Here is an 18,655-nt window from a genome sequence, read left to right on the forward strand (position 1 = left end):
CTTCTAACACCTCGTTAAACACCCTCACCAGGTATGGAGCTAGGATGGCCCGAAACCTCTTATAGAAGTATACTGAGAAGCCGTCTTCTCCCGGGGACGTTCCCACCTTCATCCCACTAATCGCATGATCCACCTCCTCTTCCATCACCCGGACCTCTAGACCCTCCGCCATTTCGCCTGTCAAGGACGGGATCTGGATGGAGTCCAGGAAATCCTCAATCTGAGTGTCATCCTCGTATTCTGACGAGTATAACTGTTCATAGTAACGGCGAAAGGCCGCTCCAATGTTCGGGGTGCCATGATCTAATGATCCCGTTCATTCTTCACTGCCTTCACCGTTCTGTTTCTCTGAACCTCTCTAAGCTTCCAGACCAGGATTTTGTCGGCTCTGTCCCCCTTCTCATAATACTTTTCTTTCACTAGTTGGAGGCTCCGCTCAGTCTTGTGCAACAGGAGGTCTTTCAACTGGAGTTTATAATTTTCTAGGGAGGCAATCTGTTCCCTTTCCAGGGGAACCTGCGGGGGGCCTCCCGGCTGGAGTTGGGTTATCTTTTCCCTCAGGGACTTTTCCTGGGCCTCCCTCTCCCTTTTTTTCTGGGCTCCCATTCTAATGAGAACACCACGTAAGGTCGCCTTAAAGGCGTACCACAGCACGTGTGTGCCCACCTCGCCATTGTCATTCAGCTCGAAATACTCCGAAACGGCGTCCTGCACTTCCTGTCCCAGAACTTCGTCTTTCAACAGGGAGTCGTTACATTTGCATTGCCCTTTACTGCCACTCCGCCATCCCCCCCACTATGGTGGTACGGACCAGGTCGTGGTTGGACCAAGGGACCGGGTCAACCCTGTGGCCAGAGACATGTGGAAGAAGGGGTTCATCTACCAGGATGTAGTCTATACGGGAGTATGATGTGTGGATTGTTGAGTAGTATGTGAAAGAGGGGAGTCCCGTCCTGGGAGTCGGGATGGTGTCCACCAGGCCCAACTCCGCGTTGACCCTCTGGAAGGTGCGGGCCATAGTTTCATCTGCAGCCCTAGTGGGCTGGGGCCCCAAGCGTTTTCTATCCGCGATTGGGTCTAGGACCATATTAAAATCCCCCCCACCACCATCATCCCGTGAACAAATAATTTCAATCTGTCCTTCACTCCCTCCCAGAATTGCGCCTCGCCTTCATTGGGGCCGTACACAACTGCCAGAGTCAGAGGGGAGCCCCACAGGGAGCCCCTTGCCAAGAAATATCGGCCCTCTGGGTCCTTCAACGTGGCTTCCACTTCAAAGTCAACATCCCTTGCTAGCAATATGGCTACCCCCCTTTTCTTGGTTCTGTGGGATGCGCTGAGGACCGCCCTGATCCCGCCCCCTCGCAGCCTCGGTTCCTTCCCCTGAGCCCAGTGCGTTCCCTGAAGAAAGAGCAGATCAAGTTTTGCCCTCCCGAATTCCCTGCAGACTAAGGATCTCTTGGTTGGGGTGTTCAACCCCTGCACATTAAGGGAACCCACACCCAGGGCGGGCAGATCCTCAGCCATTATCTAGGATCAACATCTTACTGGATAGCTGGCACTTTTCCTTTCCAGCTCCTTCCGTGTTATGTTCTGATCCCCCTTGCCCTCTCCCTCCGCCCCCCAGGTGGGCCTAAAACCTATACCCAACTGCCCCCTGGTCCCCCCTCCGAACTTAACAACCCCAACTATTCCTTCAACCCCCTCCCCCCGCCCCGGCGTCCAGCCAAATAGTTCCACCATTGCTGGTAATTGGCCAGACCACCAGCCTACCGCCTCCGACTGGGCTAATGTCGCAATTCACTCCTCCTTGAGCCCTCCCTTCCCCCCGCCCCCCCAATCCCCCTCTCCCAGGTAGCCGACATACTTGCTGTTCGAGGAGGCCCTTTACGTTCTTGGACCCCATGGTCCTGGAAGTCAACTCACCTTTGAGCCGGGTCGGACGTTATGTTCATGAACTGAGTTCTTTGCTCGGTTCCCCCATACCCTTCTTCACTTCCAGGTGTTTCAGCTCCCAGTCTCCCCCGGGCCAGACCGGCCCGCTCCTCCGTGCCCGGGGTCAGTATCCTCCCTGTCCGTCGTCGGGGACGGCGGGTTCAGCTTTTTAAATTTCCGTGGACCCGTCTTCTTTCTCCTCTCTACTTGTGGCCTGCGTTCTCTGGCTCCTTCCGCTGCGAACCCTGTGGGTTCGCTCTGCGGGGTCGGGCCCGACACGTACTCTTGGATGGCTCCCCTTATGTCCTCCTCTGTGATCACGGTCGTCCGTTGACCCTCGTATTCGAATGTGAGGGAGAAGGGGTACCCCCATCTATAGCACACCCCCTTCCCTTTTAGCATTTGTGTCAGAGGGCGGCACATCCTGCGTTTGGCCAGCGTGTATGAAGAGAGGTCCTGGAAAATGGACACTTGTGCATTATTATAAGTTATCTCCCATGTCTTCCTGGCCTCCTCCAGTACCTTCGCTTTTTCGGTATAGTAGTGAAAGCGGACCAGAATTGACCGGGGGCCCCCGGCTCTGCCCCCCGCTCTGTGGACCCGATCAAACGTTGGTTCGGTCGTCATCTCGTCCGAGAAGAGGAGGGTGATGATGTCCCTAACCACCCGGGTCAATTCTCTTTCCGTTTCTCCCTCCGACTCCGGCACCCCAAAGATCCTGAGGTTGTTCCTCCGTTCCCTATTTTCGAAATCATCCATTCGCCTGGCCCTCTCCTCGTCTCTCTTTTCTAGAGCACTAGTCTCAGGGCCATGTCCATCTCTTGGGTCGTTGCTGAGGACTGGTTGGTCTCTAGCTGCAACAGTCGGTCTTCAACCTTGTCCACCTTACGGTCCATGTTCTCCATTTTGTGGGCAATGTCCGCCCGCATGTCCCTGATCTCCTGCAGGACCGAGGCAAAGCCCTTTTCCATTGTAAGGGTGGGCGGGGGCGAGGTCTCGGGCTGGGTCATTCTGGTTTTCCGTTCCGGGCCGCTATTCTCCCTTCTGGCGTCCTGGTAGCGGTACTCCTGGAGGGTGTGGCGCCAACTCATCCGACCTCCCTTCCTCTCCCTCCAGCCAGCGTTCCCCGGGGGCAAGAGAAAGGACCCAGTTGGGAGACTACCCTCTCTCCTTCAGGCAAGACCGCAAGACAAAATTTAGGGAAAAAAATCCTCAATTTTCAGACATTTGCAACCAGGAAACACCCGAAACGCACACATGTCCTACTTTCTCACATTCCCACAGATGTCCAAACGAAAACGGTACCTCACATGTAGTGGTGCACTTTCCTGGGCACAAAGGGAAAAGGCTAAACCACTAGTACATCAAACGCCCTGGGGAAGACTGGATTTGGATTTATGGACAACCCACAGAGTTGGGCTTGGGGTGTCACAGCCATAAAGGAAAACGGCGAACCCCATGCATTTTTTAAAAGAAGACACCTGTGGGAATCCAAAGAGGTCTGACTTGTGCAAATCACCCTAGAATGTATGGCCCACAAGTCTAAAATGTAGGGGAAAAAAACCCACAATTTTCAGACATGTGCCACCAGGAAACCACTGAAACACACCAGCAACACATGTCCTACCTTTACACGTTCCCACAGGTCTACCGACGAAAATGGTACATCACGTGTGTCGGTGCACTTTTCTGGGTGCAAAAGGAAAAGGCTAAACCACTGGTACACCAAAGGGCCTAGGAAGAGGAAATTCTTATGGTCGCGGGTGATGTCCCTGGCCTTGGGCGGCCCTCTCCCATGTGGGTCGACCGTCCCCAAGGCCAGCCTGGAGCTCTGGCTGGGCTGAGTTACATCTTTTCTCCTCGAGAAGGACGGAGACCCTGCCAGGGCTGTGCTTGGGGATGCTTGACCCACATGGGCGAAAGCTGCCCAAGGCCAGGGACATCACCCCCGACAATCCTGGAGCTCTGGCTAGTCTGCGTTTCAACTTCTCCCTCCGGGAAAGATGTGGGGACCCTGTTGGGGCTCCCTGGGAATGCTGCTGTGCTTGGGGACGGTAGACCCACATGGGAGACAGATGCCCAAGGCCGGGGTCATCACCTCCAATCGTCTTGGATTTCTGGCTGGCCTGCGTTACAGCTTTTCCCCGCGGGAAGGGATGGGTACCCTGCCGGGGCTCACCGGGACTGCCGCTGGACTTGGGATGGTTGGCCAACTTGGGAGACAGGCACCAAAGGCCGGGGACATCACCCCGACCATCCTGGGGTTTTGGCTGGCCTACATTACAGGTTTTCCCTCCAGGGAGGGATGGGGACCCTGCCGGTGCTTGTTAGGCAGAAACCTATGCAGTTCCCTTAGGGAACACTGCAAAAGATTTAAGACTACAGGTGTTGGTAGTAAACCCACTTGGTAGCAGTCTGTACCACCCAGATTTACCTGGTAGCTGTGGCTGAGCAGTCAGACTTCTCTCAAGAAGAGTTAGACAGTATGCAAAGTATACACAATAAGCACTCAGATACAATAATACAAGCAAACACTGACCAGAGCTTTGGTATCAAAGTATATAATTATTTATTTAAAAACACACGGTTTGAAACACTCCAGCACTCTTGTTGTAAAATATTCTAAACACAGTTACTATTGTAATATATACACTCCTTTTTCCTTATCAGATAAGTGACAGTAAAACAACACTTATTTTCATACAGAGGTGAGCACTTAACTAGATGGCACTCCAATATGTTTGTGAGAAAGGGAGGGAAAAAGACAGAATATGGAAAGGTACACCACTCTAAGGTTCAGGAACACTGTTAGCAAGGCAGAAGAGCAAAAGTCACTGGTGAGCCAAAGTCCAAAGGCTGGGCCCACTCTTAGAGAGAGCAGAGCACAAATGCGCCCAAGATCACACAGTTACACTAGGCTTAGAAAGTCTTGCAGAGGGTTCAGAAAGAGTTTATAGAGAGGCTTAGGAAAGTTTAGCCAAGGTGTCCCAGGCTAACCCAGGTTCGAAAGCCGGGGGCTAAATCTACCCCGTACAGTCGGTAGCAAGGGAAGCCAGGCGGGACACAGTACCTTAAGTGGGAAGGATCCTCCAGCGGTGGCAGTTATTCCTGGCAGTGGGTGCAAGTTGCGTCGTCGTCCAGGGGAAGAGAAGATCTCGACTTGGAGGAAAGATGAAGGTCGTTGCACTACCAGGGAAGAAACCAGCCGCAGAGTTTTCCCGTTAAAAGTGGTACCTTTGTTTCGCGGTCGTGGTAAAACGTGGTATCCCGGTTGCCGGGGTGCTTGGCACAGGCAAGGCAGCCACGAGGTACGTCGGGAAGGCGAAAAGACGGTGAAACTGGTTATCCCCACCAGTCAAAGGAAGAAGACTCTTCGGCGGGAGATCTCCTCTGTCGTTGGGAAAAGTGGTGAGGCGGTCCAGCAGGGCTCCACCGGTGGTGGTGTCGTGGCAGGTCGGCTCAGCTTCTCCCTCGTCGGATTCTTAGGTCCTGTGGCGACTTCTGAAGTTCCAGTCCCCAAAGCCCTGCTTTTATGCAGAAAACCCCCATTCACTCAGCCTAGCTGTCACTCAAACATGCTAAGTGGTGAGCCGGCCGGCTCACCACTTGGGCCAATCAGGACGGAGTGCGACTTGAGTTGCCTAGGCAACTCAGTCCAGGGTGCCTAAATCCCCCTCAACCACTCCCAAGTACCCCAGACAGAGTGGCACCACTTTGGAGGGCTTCTGTGGAGAAGCCCGCCAAAAAGTGGAACAAAGGGCTCGACTTGGGTTGGAGTCACAGAAGAGAACACATACGCCATTTTAGAATCAAGTTTTGGCAAAAAAATACCAACCGGAGAATTAATATTAATTAAATAAACCAGCGGTATGTTCGAGGCTACCGTAAATAATTAAATAAAGATAGTAGCCTAAAACAATGGGAAATCCCATAGGAAAATATTCGCGGTTGAATATAAAGAGTAGTATCCACTGCCACCAGCCAAAACTCGATCAGGGGGGACGGAGACGTGCCCCCTCGACTAACAGACCCTGGGGCAATGGAATTGCCCCAGCCAGTACGTCCACAATATGATGGGTTTGTACTGGTTCTGTTCAGAATTTAAGACTAGTAAAGTCAATGGTGACTTTACATGCCCTGGGAGACAGTAGTCAGTCCCAGTGTATGGAGTCTATACTGGGGGGTCACTATGACACCCCTGTGTCACTGCACTGAGGGTGCTGTGTAACACACATCACAAAAACACATGAAGCCCTATGGAGTAAAAAACCCCATAGCCCATTAAACACATCTAGATTCAAAGAAACACAATCAAATCATGCCCAAGAGTGAGGGTAAAAGGGTCTCACTCTTGGCAGGAGAAAAAAAATAAACCCCAAAAATCCAGCAAAGCTGTTGGGAGACTCACTAGGTTAGGAAATTCCGCCTAAACAGAGAATTCTCCCTAACAGTGCTCCCTGGGACCGCCGCTGAACTTGGGTCCCCGTCCGGTCGACTAACAAGGCAGATAGGTGCCCAAGCTCGGAGGCAGCACCCCTGGCCGTCCCGAGCTCTGGCTGGCCTGCGTTACAGGTTTAACTTCGATGGAGGGATGAAGACCGAGGGATACCTCATCCTTAGCACTTAAGGGTTTAGACAAATATCCTGAAAAAGAAACTCATGGTTCATTTTCATATCCCCCTGAATTGTAGGGTGCTGTTGCTAGCAAAAACACATCAAACATGGATGATTCAGAGCTGGCAAGAAGACACCCCTGGTATGCAGGGGAGACCGATAAACACTCCCAAACACTTATTTTTTACAGACACTCACCCAGAACAGAAGGAAACACAAGGGAACCCCCTTTATACAGGCATCATGCTGGAGTAGATTGGTCCACAGTAAGCTTGTTCTTACGGGTCCAATCTTGACTGCTGGAACAAGTGTCCTTTGCCTTTTAATGTCATACCAAGAGTGTTTTGTCTAAAGAGGTGTGGAGGGGAGCACTAGCTAAATCCAAGCAGGTGAGACCCCTCTGTGGACTGAAGCTATCCTTTCATCTATGCCAACTCTACCCCCTTCCCCTGTCTGCCTGCATCAAATGGTCTCCAGTAATCAGCACCCCTGGTGTGGGGTGGTCATTGTAATGACAGGACTGTCTTTGAAGCACTGGTTCCAACGGGACATCCCAGGCAGCGTTCCTGTTCCCTGGAGGAAGACAATAACCCTTCTCTTGGGCAATAAAGAAGGGGCTTCCTGGGTTGGACGCAACTTTATTGTTGTTGGTACACCCAGCCCATAAAGCTTAATGCACACCAGGTTCTGTCCTGAATGAGTGACTGTTCATCACTGTAATCTCGGTGCCTCCATGTCAAACTAGACATGGCTCATATTTCGATATTTTTCTGCCACGAGGCTCCTTGCAGACAAAAATATGCAATTTTGAACCATACGGGCATATGGTTGGAAAGCAACCTACATTCGCTGGAACTTTGTGTTCCAACAGCTACATTCAGGAATGCACATGTGACCTTTGAACCTGCCCTACTGTCACTGCAGGACAGCTGCTTGGGATGTCAGGATACTGTCACAGCAATGTACATGATTGTATTATGCTTTTTTAGCCTGGAGCATTATGAAAGTGGGGTGTGATTAACAGATCTCACTTTCAGAAACAGAATTACCTGAATCATTTTATCACAAAAAATCAAAAAAGCTCAGGCTATTCCACCGTCATCAGATGACATTCTGTCACAAACTCCCTCCAAGCATCTAACAGAAAAGGTCTCTGTAGGTGAAATTCTAATCCAACCCGATCTCTATCAGCCCTTCTTGTAGCACCTACCCATAATGTATACCAATCGTTCAACAGATCTATGGTGACGTTGAAATCCCCCACACAGACCAACAGCCCCTCCTTCTGATGTAGAATCTTCTCCAGGTCGTCAGTACAGAAAAGGGCTTGGCCCGATTGGGAAAATAAAGGGTACCCAATGTCAAAATGATGTTCCCCAATATACCCTTGATGATCAGTAAATGCCCCATGAACATTCTCTTAACAGCTAGCAATTCCAAACCTAGAGGTTTGCAGATTAGTATACCCACTCTACTCTTTTTACTCTGAGCGGAGGCCCAGATCATCAGACCTCCTTGGCTGCATCTAATTCAACACTTCACCCTCCCAGCAACAGATTCTTGCAGGAACATTACTGCTATTCTATTGTTCACAAATTCTCTAGCGACATGTTCCTGTTTTCTCAGGGAATTAATACCTTTGAAAGGCAGGATGGTTATACTTAAACCCTACAACACTCCTAAACGTACCCATCGCATATCTCCAGATGTCCCCCTCGACCCCACGGTCTTGATCCATTGTTGCATTTATTGTTTTTGTAAATACCAAAACAAGTCTCTCTAGTGTCTGCCCCCACATTTCCTTCCCAACATATAACCAAAAGGAAAGCAAACATCACCTGTACTTTCCCAAAAAACAATCTTCCACCTACCTCTCGTTGCCTCAGATAACACAGGGTGACATTTATGAAAGGCTGGGTAACAGGGCCACCTTAAAGGATCCCTCCTCCTTATCCATCCCTTCTATTCAAAAGGTGCATCGAGGAAACGCCTTAATACCCACACAATTGACAATTCCATTAAACCTCAGTGGACTAATATCGATGACTTATCGAACTGCTTATATTCAAATCAATTGAACCAAACCTCCACATGTTCCCTCTCTGACCCCTCTCCATCCTTTAGATCTATTATTTTCTTCCTGATCTTCTGGGTAAGGGAGAGTGATCAATAATGCAACTTTGTTAACCACAAAACTCAGCTGTATGTTACTTATTCACACAACAGATGGCAATGCCCTCCCTGTGCTTCCTCACGCTTCTGCTTTTACTCTCTTCTTGTCCCACTTGCATGGCTTACCCCAGACATCCGAGAAACAGTCCACACAGATTTGTTCAAAACCAAACTAAAAGCCTACCTCCTCGCTCAGTTTCCCTCTTAACCTACATCTCATCTCCATTCTAGCTAAAATGTTTCCCCTCGCCTTTGCCCTGCCTTTGTCCCTCACTTTATCTGCCTCCACTGTAAATTATCCAACATGGTCACATCCCTAACACAGCTGACTGTACCACCAACCTGCACTTAAACATGTCTAATGTTGGTTGTCCTTAATCTATGTATCCACCCATGTATTGTCCCCAGGTGACTTCCATTTACTCCGCCCAAAACCTGGTCAGAATGGAACTCAAACTCACCCCATTGTAAGAAGTGCACTGCTTCCCATCTTTCTCATCTATTTTATGTTCTTTTGTGATCAAAAGAATATTGTTCCTCCCTGTAAATAAATATACTTATGGATTATTTTTTGAACACATGTACTCAACTGGCCAATGGGGGCAGCAAATAGACAACATTGTACGGATATCCAAATGAAGGACGTTATGCATTAGTATTCAATGGATGAGAGCAGAAATATTTATACTGTGGGAAATACACCAAAATGTTGCCCTCAGAATTCCGACTTCTAAAATTCAGATTTTCCTTTCTGACCACCCCTTACACCACATATATACATGGGAGGGGGGGGTATGGGTTATAATAGTAGAATGAGGGGTTTGGTGGGGTCTCCCCGCCGCATATGTATGTGGTGTAAGGGGGGGGGGGGGGTTGAATTATTATTTAATTTTTTTAAAGTCGACATTTTCAGCCGTCGGAATTCTGGGGGTAGTAGTGATCACATAGATCCTATACTGTGCACAGCACATAACAAAAACATGACTGGATGTACATGTAGCAATTTGGTGGAGGACCAATGAGGAGTTGGGGTGAGGTTGTCCTATGGGTATGATAACAAAACACAATGTTACTCAGTTCTTAAACAGTCCAAAACAGGGGAGAAAGCAAATTCAATTCAGAGTGGTAAAGTTGGAACTGATGATTTTGGTGATGATTTTAGAAGTTTATTTAATTTATGTATTGGGCATTTATGATGCACTTATACAGCAAACAGTGTTTCAAGGAGCAACAAGACAAAGGGGGGTGGGGAGGACAGGGATGAAGAATAACAAAAAAAGGTCCTACTGGGCCTTGCGACATTCAGATTGTGCAAGTGCAGTAACAAGAAGTTCATGGAAGTGGGGAGGTGCCGGTCCGAGAGGAATGCGCTAAAGCTAAGGAGGGAAAGGAAATACAGGTCGGAATGACGGGCGCGCAAGTGCTGGGAGGGTGGAGGTAGAAGGAAGGAAGAGGATGGACGAGGGCACCTTGGTTAGGCAAGTGCTAAGGGGAGGCCCAGTGGACAAGTGCCAGGTGAAGCAGAGAGTTCAGGGGAATGATAAGTGCAAGGATGGGGCTGGATGGGCTCAATAGGGCTGCAGGCCCAGCCAGGCTAGTGCAGGTGGAGTGAGCCTGGCAGGGCAAGTGCAGGTAAGGCGGTGGGGGTTAGGGGCTACCAAAGAGCTCAGGTGGACTGAACAAGGAGGGTGTGGTGCCCTGTATAAATCAGAAGGAACCAGACAGCCAGTCAATGCGGCAGAGGGGGACATTAGCAGGGGAGGGGAAGAGGGAAGGAAGAAGAGAAAAGGAGGGTCTTGAGAAGCTTCCGGAATTTAAGAAGATCCGGCTCAAGTCTGAGAGAGAGGGTGCACAGGGGAGTGCTTGAGAAGTGGTGGGAAGGAGACAGTGGCAAAGGAGTGCAGAAATCAGCCAAGGCTGGTGCAAGGGAGGCAATGTTGTCCTTGATAGTTCTGGAGGAGCAGGAGAGCACCTGTCCAGAAGAGTACTTGTCTAGAGGCCTCATTCGGAGGCATGGGCACGAAAGAGGAGAGTAGGAGGGAAGAGGAGAGGGGGGCTAAGGGAGGCCTAGGAGTTGGTGAGGGGAGGGGTGTAGAGGAGAGTGAGGACAGATGTCCAGAGTATTGGTTGGGAAGTGAGAGGCCAGTGCAGTGCAGAGGGTCAGGGACGGCAGAGGAGAGGTGGAGACTGCAGTAGGATTGGCGAGTTCCTTGCAGATTTTGAACAGATCAGCCATGTTAGTGGCCCCAGAGATGCAGGCTTGGATATGGGCCTTCAAGCAGAGAGTCTGTATTGCTTTGGAGCAGGTGACAATATTTAATGAAGCAATGTGATTCTGTACAGGTTTTATCTGTTATAAGTAATGTATTTATTATGTTTATTGTAAATGGGGAAATCAGAATAAACAAATAAAATAAAGAGTAAAGAGTTCAGGCTTACCTGAAGATTACTTTTAGAAGCAGTGGTAGCTCATCGTCTGTGTACGATCATGGTCCAGATAATTTCCCATACTTCAAATCCCGTCCACTGTCAAAGAGACCAATCTGTAAAAAGAAACCTTCCATAAGTATTTTGGCAGGCATCAGTAAAAGGCGCCACGCACTTCCCTGTCCTTGACAAAACAACACTACTTCCAACTATTTCAGCCATCAACTGCCTCCCAGCCTAATAATAATAATAATAATTAATAATTTGGCATTTATATAGCGCTACAAACCCTCAGGTATCTGAGCGCTGCTTATTATTACCCACGGTGTGTGGTGCTCATTTATCGACCTCGGAAGGATGAAAGGCTGAGTTTGGCCCCGCCGGGATTCGAACCTGCGTTAGCAGGCTCTGCACGGATGTCAAAGCGAGCGCTCTACTCGCTGTGCCACTTGACCGGCTTAATAATCTGCTTAATATTGCATGTGCTTGTGTAGACAGACATTCTTCAAATAATATATCCTATTTGTACCTGACCTGCCTACTTGCATATGCCATGTTTAACAATTTTGCTTGAGACAGTGCCTCCTCCAAATCATATTGAAACTGTATAGGTTGTTTCTCACCCGTGTCAGTTCACCTCATACCACCATACTTGCATTTGAACATTACTACTTATGATGGGGTTTTGAGCATGCCAGACGGGTATTTCTGAATATAGTGGGCAGTTTTGGGATATTTATAACAGAAATGGCTCAGTCTTCTCACATCTTTCCCTCGGCTCCCTCACCAAGGATAGAAAAGGTGCTCAGTAAAATTGACCCCCTCAGTGGCTTCAATTGAAAATCTATGTAAAACAAATGTTGCCATTTCTCACATCTTGGTATCCAAGCTGTATGTTATCCCCATTGCCTTCTTTTTTTTGTTCGTTTTAATATTTGTAATGGGTGCCAGACCCAGGGGTATCAAGGCGCAATGAGCATCAAGAAGATTATTCAGCTTAGGTTACAATGCTGTATAGGAACATACATTTATACAATTTATACAATAAGTAGCAGGTGAGGAACAGGCAGTATATACAGAATAAGATGAGAAGCAGGTAGGTAAATTACACAATTAAATAGATACGCAATGATCAATATACATGGTATGTACAAGTGGGAAAAGGCATACTAGGATATGTTAAGTCATTTTCCTTGATCCAGCTACTGAGGTTGGACCTGAAGCGGAGGAAGGGTGCATCTTCCCTCAGAAGTAGGGGGAGGGAGTTCCAGTATTGAGCCGCTTTGACCGGGAAGCTGCTTCCGCCAGTCTTGGTACGTTTAAATCTGTGCACCGTTAGGAGGTTGGCATTAACAGTTCTAGTGGGGCGGTTGGAGGATTATCTTGTAAATCTCGCTATGAGGTAATGTAGTGCGGCGTAGTGGAGACATTTGTGTGTCAAGGATGCTGTTTTAAGAAGAATCTTGTCTTTCGTGGAGAGACAGTTGTTAGCTCTTCTAATGTTGGAGATGCAGGCTTTATTAGGAATGCTTAGGGCTGCTCTCAAGGCATTGTTTTGAAGAATCTGGATCTTGTTAGGAATGTATTTGTTACTCCCTAAATAGAGGGCTTTGCAATATCCAAAGAATTTAAATCGACAAACATGTCTGAGAACTTCTTCCTCCTCAGTCCAGACCCAGATCTCAGAGTCCCTCTTGTAGTTGTAATACGCTAGCTCTCACATCAATGGCTTTCATGTCAAACCTTAGGAGTGGGGCATATGATCTATTAGGTGTGTCTAACCACTCACAAGGGCTCCAAGGCACTGCCTGTTAACTCAATCTTATATCAAATGCTCTCGCATTATAATAAGTTCCATCATTACCGCCTAAAAAAGTTAATTTTTAAGGATTTGCTAAACCTAACGTGGTCATCGGAATCTTGCATAAATTGCAGTAGGGAAATCTGGAGATTAGTGGCATCTGAGGAAAAGACTTGAACATCCCTTATGTTATGGGAATGTTTCAGAGTTACTATAGGATGATAGTTGGCGGAGCATAAGCAACACAAAGGGTGATATTGTTTGAATTTAATTCAAGGATTTGTGCATTCCCTGATTCAATGCTAAAACATTAGGCGGAGTGTGCAGACTAGTGTGGTCTGCTGTGGTCCGCCGTGTCTGCTGTAGCCAGAACAAGGTCTGGATGAGAGCATACGGCAACACTGATCATCAAACAGTGAGACCCGTGCAGCGCGGGGCTTGCCGTGCTGAAGTGTTACACTGTGCTGGGTGTCAGCCAACGGTTGCAACAGTGAGCTGTGAGGAGAGAGGATCGGAGATCGATGATATGGATAGTGGAGCAATCCCCCGTACCTGCAGTAAGTTACGCCTATTAAGTGAGACTATGCTACCAAAACCAAAATGAACAATGTCAAGTAATCGATGCATGGTGAGAAATATAGAGGTTGCAACAAGAGAGGATGAGGATTTGCTCTGTTGTCTCAAAAGGAAATGTCAGAATGGCAAAAGGAAAAGTCAGAATGGCTTTGCACCAACTCCCTTCCCCAGGTTCAACCCCACAGGGTCTAGAGAGTCTCTCAACAAAGGATGGGTTGATGGCACAATTCTGTCAGTCTTGCACACTTTGGCTTAGTGGTACAATTGAACAGTTCACTCTTAGGCTTTCAACTTCTGGTAATTCAATCACTTCTCTAGGCTTTGCCTGCCTTGCCATCAAAACTCAGTTCATATATTAACTCAATCACTTCTTACAGTTCTGCACAGGCTTCCCTCTGCCGGGCTCGAGTCTGTTTTGTTTCACTTTGTTATACAATTTCTCACAGTTCCACACAAGTTTCCCTCTGCCAGGCTCAAGCCCGTCTCTCCTTCGTGGGGGTTCCCTACCCCACGTTTTTATCTCGTATATCTTTTCCATTGTCAAAGACTTTCAAGACTGCAAGGAATTTACGTAGACCTCTGCATGACCACTTCGACTTCTCTTTCAACAATCCTTCAGTATGTAATCAACAACATCTTATGGAACCAATACTTCTTGGTCCCTACAATTCTTATTCTCTTTAATCTGCCCCTTTGTCCTTGTCCTTTTCAAAAGTAAATATGTAATACCAATAGCTCTTGGTATCTGTAGTTCTTATTCTCTTTTTGTTTCAAGGTTCATATTCAACACCAATTGCCTCTTAGTTCTTATTTCGCAGTTCTTATTCTCTCTCACTTGCCATTTTGGCTTTTAACCACAATCCTTATAATTGACTTTTGCCCTCTTGGCATATTTCACTTTCCTCTTATTCAACCTTCTTTCCTTATTGCAGTTTCCTTTGACAGTTGCTTGCAATATCTTTCAAATTGAAACATTTCACAGAGACTTCCGAATGTGCGACACACTCTTGCACGACCACTCTGCTATTCTATAGCCTTGTCTTTTACCAATTGTTCTCTTCATTCGCGTTTTATAGGCAACAGGCGTAACCTTCGACTATCAACAGATAGTCAATTTCCCGTTAACATCAACCAGAATGTTTCCCTGGATAAATCACTGGCTATGTTAATTGGATTTCTTTAATCTCTTTTCTGCAGCTCAAAGCCGTTACCAACACCCCTTCTGCTCCTCCCCAACTCCGCTGTTTACCCGGGAGTGTTACGGCAACTTGAAAGTTGTACTTGAAGAGTACACCTTACAAAATGCACTAACCACTTCAAACGTCACCATCATTCATTGTGCACCATAGTAGCAATGAAATGGCGATTTTTTTTTCCCCACAGACCCAACGAGTAAGCAAAGAACCACAGGAACTGCGCTGATTGCACAGCACACTGGGTCAAAGCCTAGTACTTACGATGTACTAGTTTTGATGGTCCACAAAATAAATAAATGTATACTATGTAGTGGACGGCAAACTAACAAATACCTGCGCTAACATATTCTGTTTTCTTTTCCCACAGATAACGGAGCAACCAGTACCACAACATTTTACAATCAATACACAAAACACAGTGCAGGCCTTCCTCAATTCAAACAGTAAGTCTCCAACGATTTCTATTATACCTCTATACAATATCCACAGTGCAATAAGTGCACTTATTTGTGCTATACACATACTAATACCATCATTTACAATGTACACCCCATTACACTATGCAGCTTGTGCCTACGCCCTACACACTTCACTACACCCTGTACATTGTAGGCCCTCAGCCATACACTAAACATTGTACATCTCGCCCACTTTTGCCGCTGCACTGCAGAACTATATGATATGATATATGATATGGCATTTGTAACGCGCCTATACACAAGTGTTTCAAGGCGCGACGAGGCAGGGACGGGGGGACAAAGGGAAGACAGACAACGATCTTACTAGGCCAGGTGTCATTCAGATCGCGCAAGTGCATGGGCAGATGGGAAGGGAAAGTGCAAGGGGAAAGGGAGAGGTGAAAGTGCAGTACAGGGGTAGTAGAATAACAAGATAAATAATAAGGGCCAGCTGGTGGCAAGTGCAAGGTAAGAGCAGACAAGTGCTGGGAAGGGGGGCTGTAGGGATACAGAGACAGTCCCGCAGTGCAGGGGTTGCCAGGGAGGCAGTGCAAGGGGAGAGTGGTTGGGCCAGGGACTGAGATCGGTGAGAGTGGCCCAGTTGCAGATTCAGTGCAGTTTCAGTCAGGAATTTAGCTGAGGAGAGGGGGAGAGAAAGCAGAAGCAAAGAGGAAGGTTTTGAGGTGCTTCCGGAACCGGAGATCGTTCTCCTAAAGTTTCAGGGAGGCAGGAAGTCTGTTCCAGAGGGAGGCCCCTGCCACGGAGAGAGATCTACCCCCAACCCGTTGCTTGGAGAAGCGGCTGACCCTGAGGGAGTTGGAGGCGGATGAGCGAAGAGCTCAAGAAGGAAGATACTTAGGAAGAGAGAGTTGAAGGTATTTTGGCCCCAGGCCCCAGAAGGCCTTGTAGACAATGCAGAGGGTTTTGAACTTAATACTCGCAGCTACTGGGAGCCAGTGCAGAGATTTCAGTCCTGGAGAGATACGGTCCCTGGGCTTCAGACCCAGGACAAGTCTCGCAGTCCTGTTCTGGATGAGTTGCAGAGGGCGGAGAGTAGAGGCAGGCAGATTTAGATAGAGGCTGTTACAGTAGTCCAGTTTAGAGAGAACCAGGGCTCTGGAGACAGTGAGCTTCTGGGGGAAGGAGAGGAAAGGAAGGATACCTCTGAGGAGATGCAGCTGGTAGTGTGACTTCTTAGAGATGTCAGATATGTGAGGAGAGAAGGAGAGTGTGGAGTCAAAGATGACCCCAAGGTTTTTTGCCTTGCAGGTAGGAGCAGGAAGAGGGTCAAGAGAGTCCAGCCAGAGAGCTGCTGGGAAGGAGGGAGTGGGTGCGCCGATGAGTAGAATCTCAGTCTTACTGGCATTAAGGCGGCACACCATTCCTGGATAGAAGACAGACAGTCAGAGATGAGGGAAGGAGAGGAGGAGGCCGAGGGTAGCCTGAAAATGAGCTGGGTATCATCCGCATAGCACTGAAAGTTGGGGCAGAGAGCGGCGATGCGATGGGCAAGAAGTGCTAGATATTGGTTGAACAGCCACGGAGAGAGGTTAGATCCCTGGGGGACACCACAGGTAGAGAAAAAGATGTCAGAGAGAGGAAGGATCCCAGTTGGACCTGGGAAGGTTGATTGGAGAGGAAAGAGGTCAGCCACGCCAGAGCCTGACCAGTGATACCCAGGTTATCACGGAGACGGTTGAGCAGGATGGCATGGTTGACAGTATCAAAGGCAGAAGACAGATCGAGCAAAATGAGAACACACAGAGTGTTGGAGTCAAGGTTGGAGAGCAGGTCTTCACGGATGTTCAGGAGAGCAGTTTCCGTGCTTCTGGCAGCTCTGAAGCCAGACTGATGGTCATGAAGACAACCAACAGATTCAGCATGGAGATTAAGCTGAAGATGGCCAGTTTCTCCAGGAGCTTGCCCAGGAAGGGAGTGATGGAGATTGAGCGATAGCCGGGCAGGAGGGGTCGTAAGAGGGTTTCTTAAGAAGAGGGTGCACAAGAGAGTGCTTAAGGGGGGATGGGAAGACTCCAGAGGTGAAGGAGTGATTGCAGAAGTCAGTGTCATGCCTGCGCCATGGGCGCATACATTGGCGATCAATATGGACTAATGGGTATTCATTTATCTACAAAAAACTCTTGGATCAACCGCTATTCACTTCTTGGACCTTATTTCCCATTTGCAAGACTTTAGTGCTTTTCTATTTTTCCCAACAAACTACACTTACCACAATGCACTTGGCTATTCCTATTTGTCATCATCGGAACTACAATCCCCAGAAGCCCTAGGGATCAGCTCTGCTTCCACCAGCTCAGGAACAGAGAGGGAGGAGGCAGATTGTATGCAGGTGTGCTGATCCAGGTGCGACCAATTAGCCTGCCTCTGTGCTGGGCAGGGCGGTATAAAAGCTGCTGCCAGCAGGGGCTCAGTCTCTTGCATTAAGAGTCCTTCCAGCACCTTTTTGCTTCGAGCTACGGATCTTTGTATGCAATTCCTCCTTACTCCTGCTTTGATTTCCAGTGCCCTGTCGGGCTCTCTGCATTGCAGCCGATCACGTTCCGCTGCTACCTTCCGCCCTTGCCTTCCAGGCTCCTGCCTTGCAGCCGATCACGCTCCGCTGCTACCTTCCGCCCTTGCCTTCAAGGCTCCTGCCTTGCAGCCGATCACGCTCCTCTGCTACCTTCCGCCCTTGCCTTCCAGGCTCCTGCCTTGCAGCCGATCACGCTCCGCTGCCTTCAACCTACAGTCTTCGTCCGCTGGGCTTCCAGTCTAGCAGCCTTCTACAGTCAGCGGCCCTACTCCCCTGGGCTCACTCCTTGCTGCCCGGTCCTTCTGGGCTCCTTGCCGTGCAGCCTGCTTCACTCCGCTGCCTTAAGCCCTTTCCCTCTAGGCTCCTTTCTTTACAGCCCTGCTCCTTTGGGGCTTGCTCATTACTTTCCTGCTCCTCTGAGCTCTCAACCTTGTACCCTAGCGTCCTCTGCTATCCACAACAGTTCACCTACATTATTTACTTTCAGGTATTGCAGTCCCCCTGTTTCCTGACTGTTGCTCCCTTGCTTTCTTCCTTGTTTTCAACCCTCTGTTCTTTATCCCTATCCAATCCTGTTATACGGCTTTCCCTTCATTTCCTTCTGCTAGTTTGCTATCGACTTCCTTTTTCCTGGATTTGTCCGTTAGTGTCTTCTCTTGTTCTGTTTGTAGACCCCTTGTACAGAGCTTGTCTGTTGGTTTCCATCGGGCAACCTCTGACCCTTCCCTTGTCTCGTTTCTGCGTTACAGATACCCATAGCTGTCGTTCCAAGCCATGAGCATTCAGCGTGGGCCTCTGTTATAGCAAACTGTGCAGAAGGCTAGAGTTTTTCCTAAGGTCTGTGGAATACTCTTTTCCTATATCTGCATACATCCCAAGAGGGAATCCATTCTGTTGTACCTTATTTCCTTGCTACACTTGCCTATTCTTCGTTCTCTTTACT

General features: G+C 48.5%; 1 protein-coding gene across 3 annotated transcripts in view; it reads right to left on the reverse strand.

Annotated features, from left to right (window-relative positions):
• Nucleotides 1-18,655, reverse strand: part of UBE3B (ubiquitin protein ligase E3B) — a 2,019,282-nt gene that overhangs the window by 1,942,936 nt on the left and 57,691 nt on the right. For all 3 annotated transcript variants that reach the window (XM_069619417.1, XM_069619418.1, XM_069619419.1), the window contains exon 2: nt 11,161-11,264. The gene's annotated coding sequence lies outside the window, so the exon portion shown is untranslated. The remainder of the gene's footprint in view (nt 1-11,160; nt 11,265-18,655) is intronic.

Source organism: Ambystoma mexicanum, chromosome 10, assembly GCF_040938575.1.
Source record: "Ambystoma mexicanum isolate Mex_15411 chromosome 10, UKY_AmexF1_1, whole genome shotgun sequence".
Taxonomy (NCBI): Eukaryota; Metazoa; Chordata; class Amphibia; order Caudata; family Ambystomatidae; genus Ambystoma; species Ambystoma mexicanum.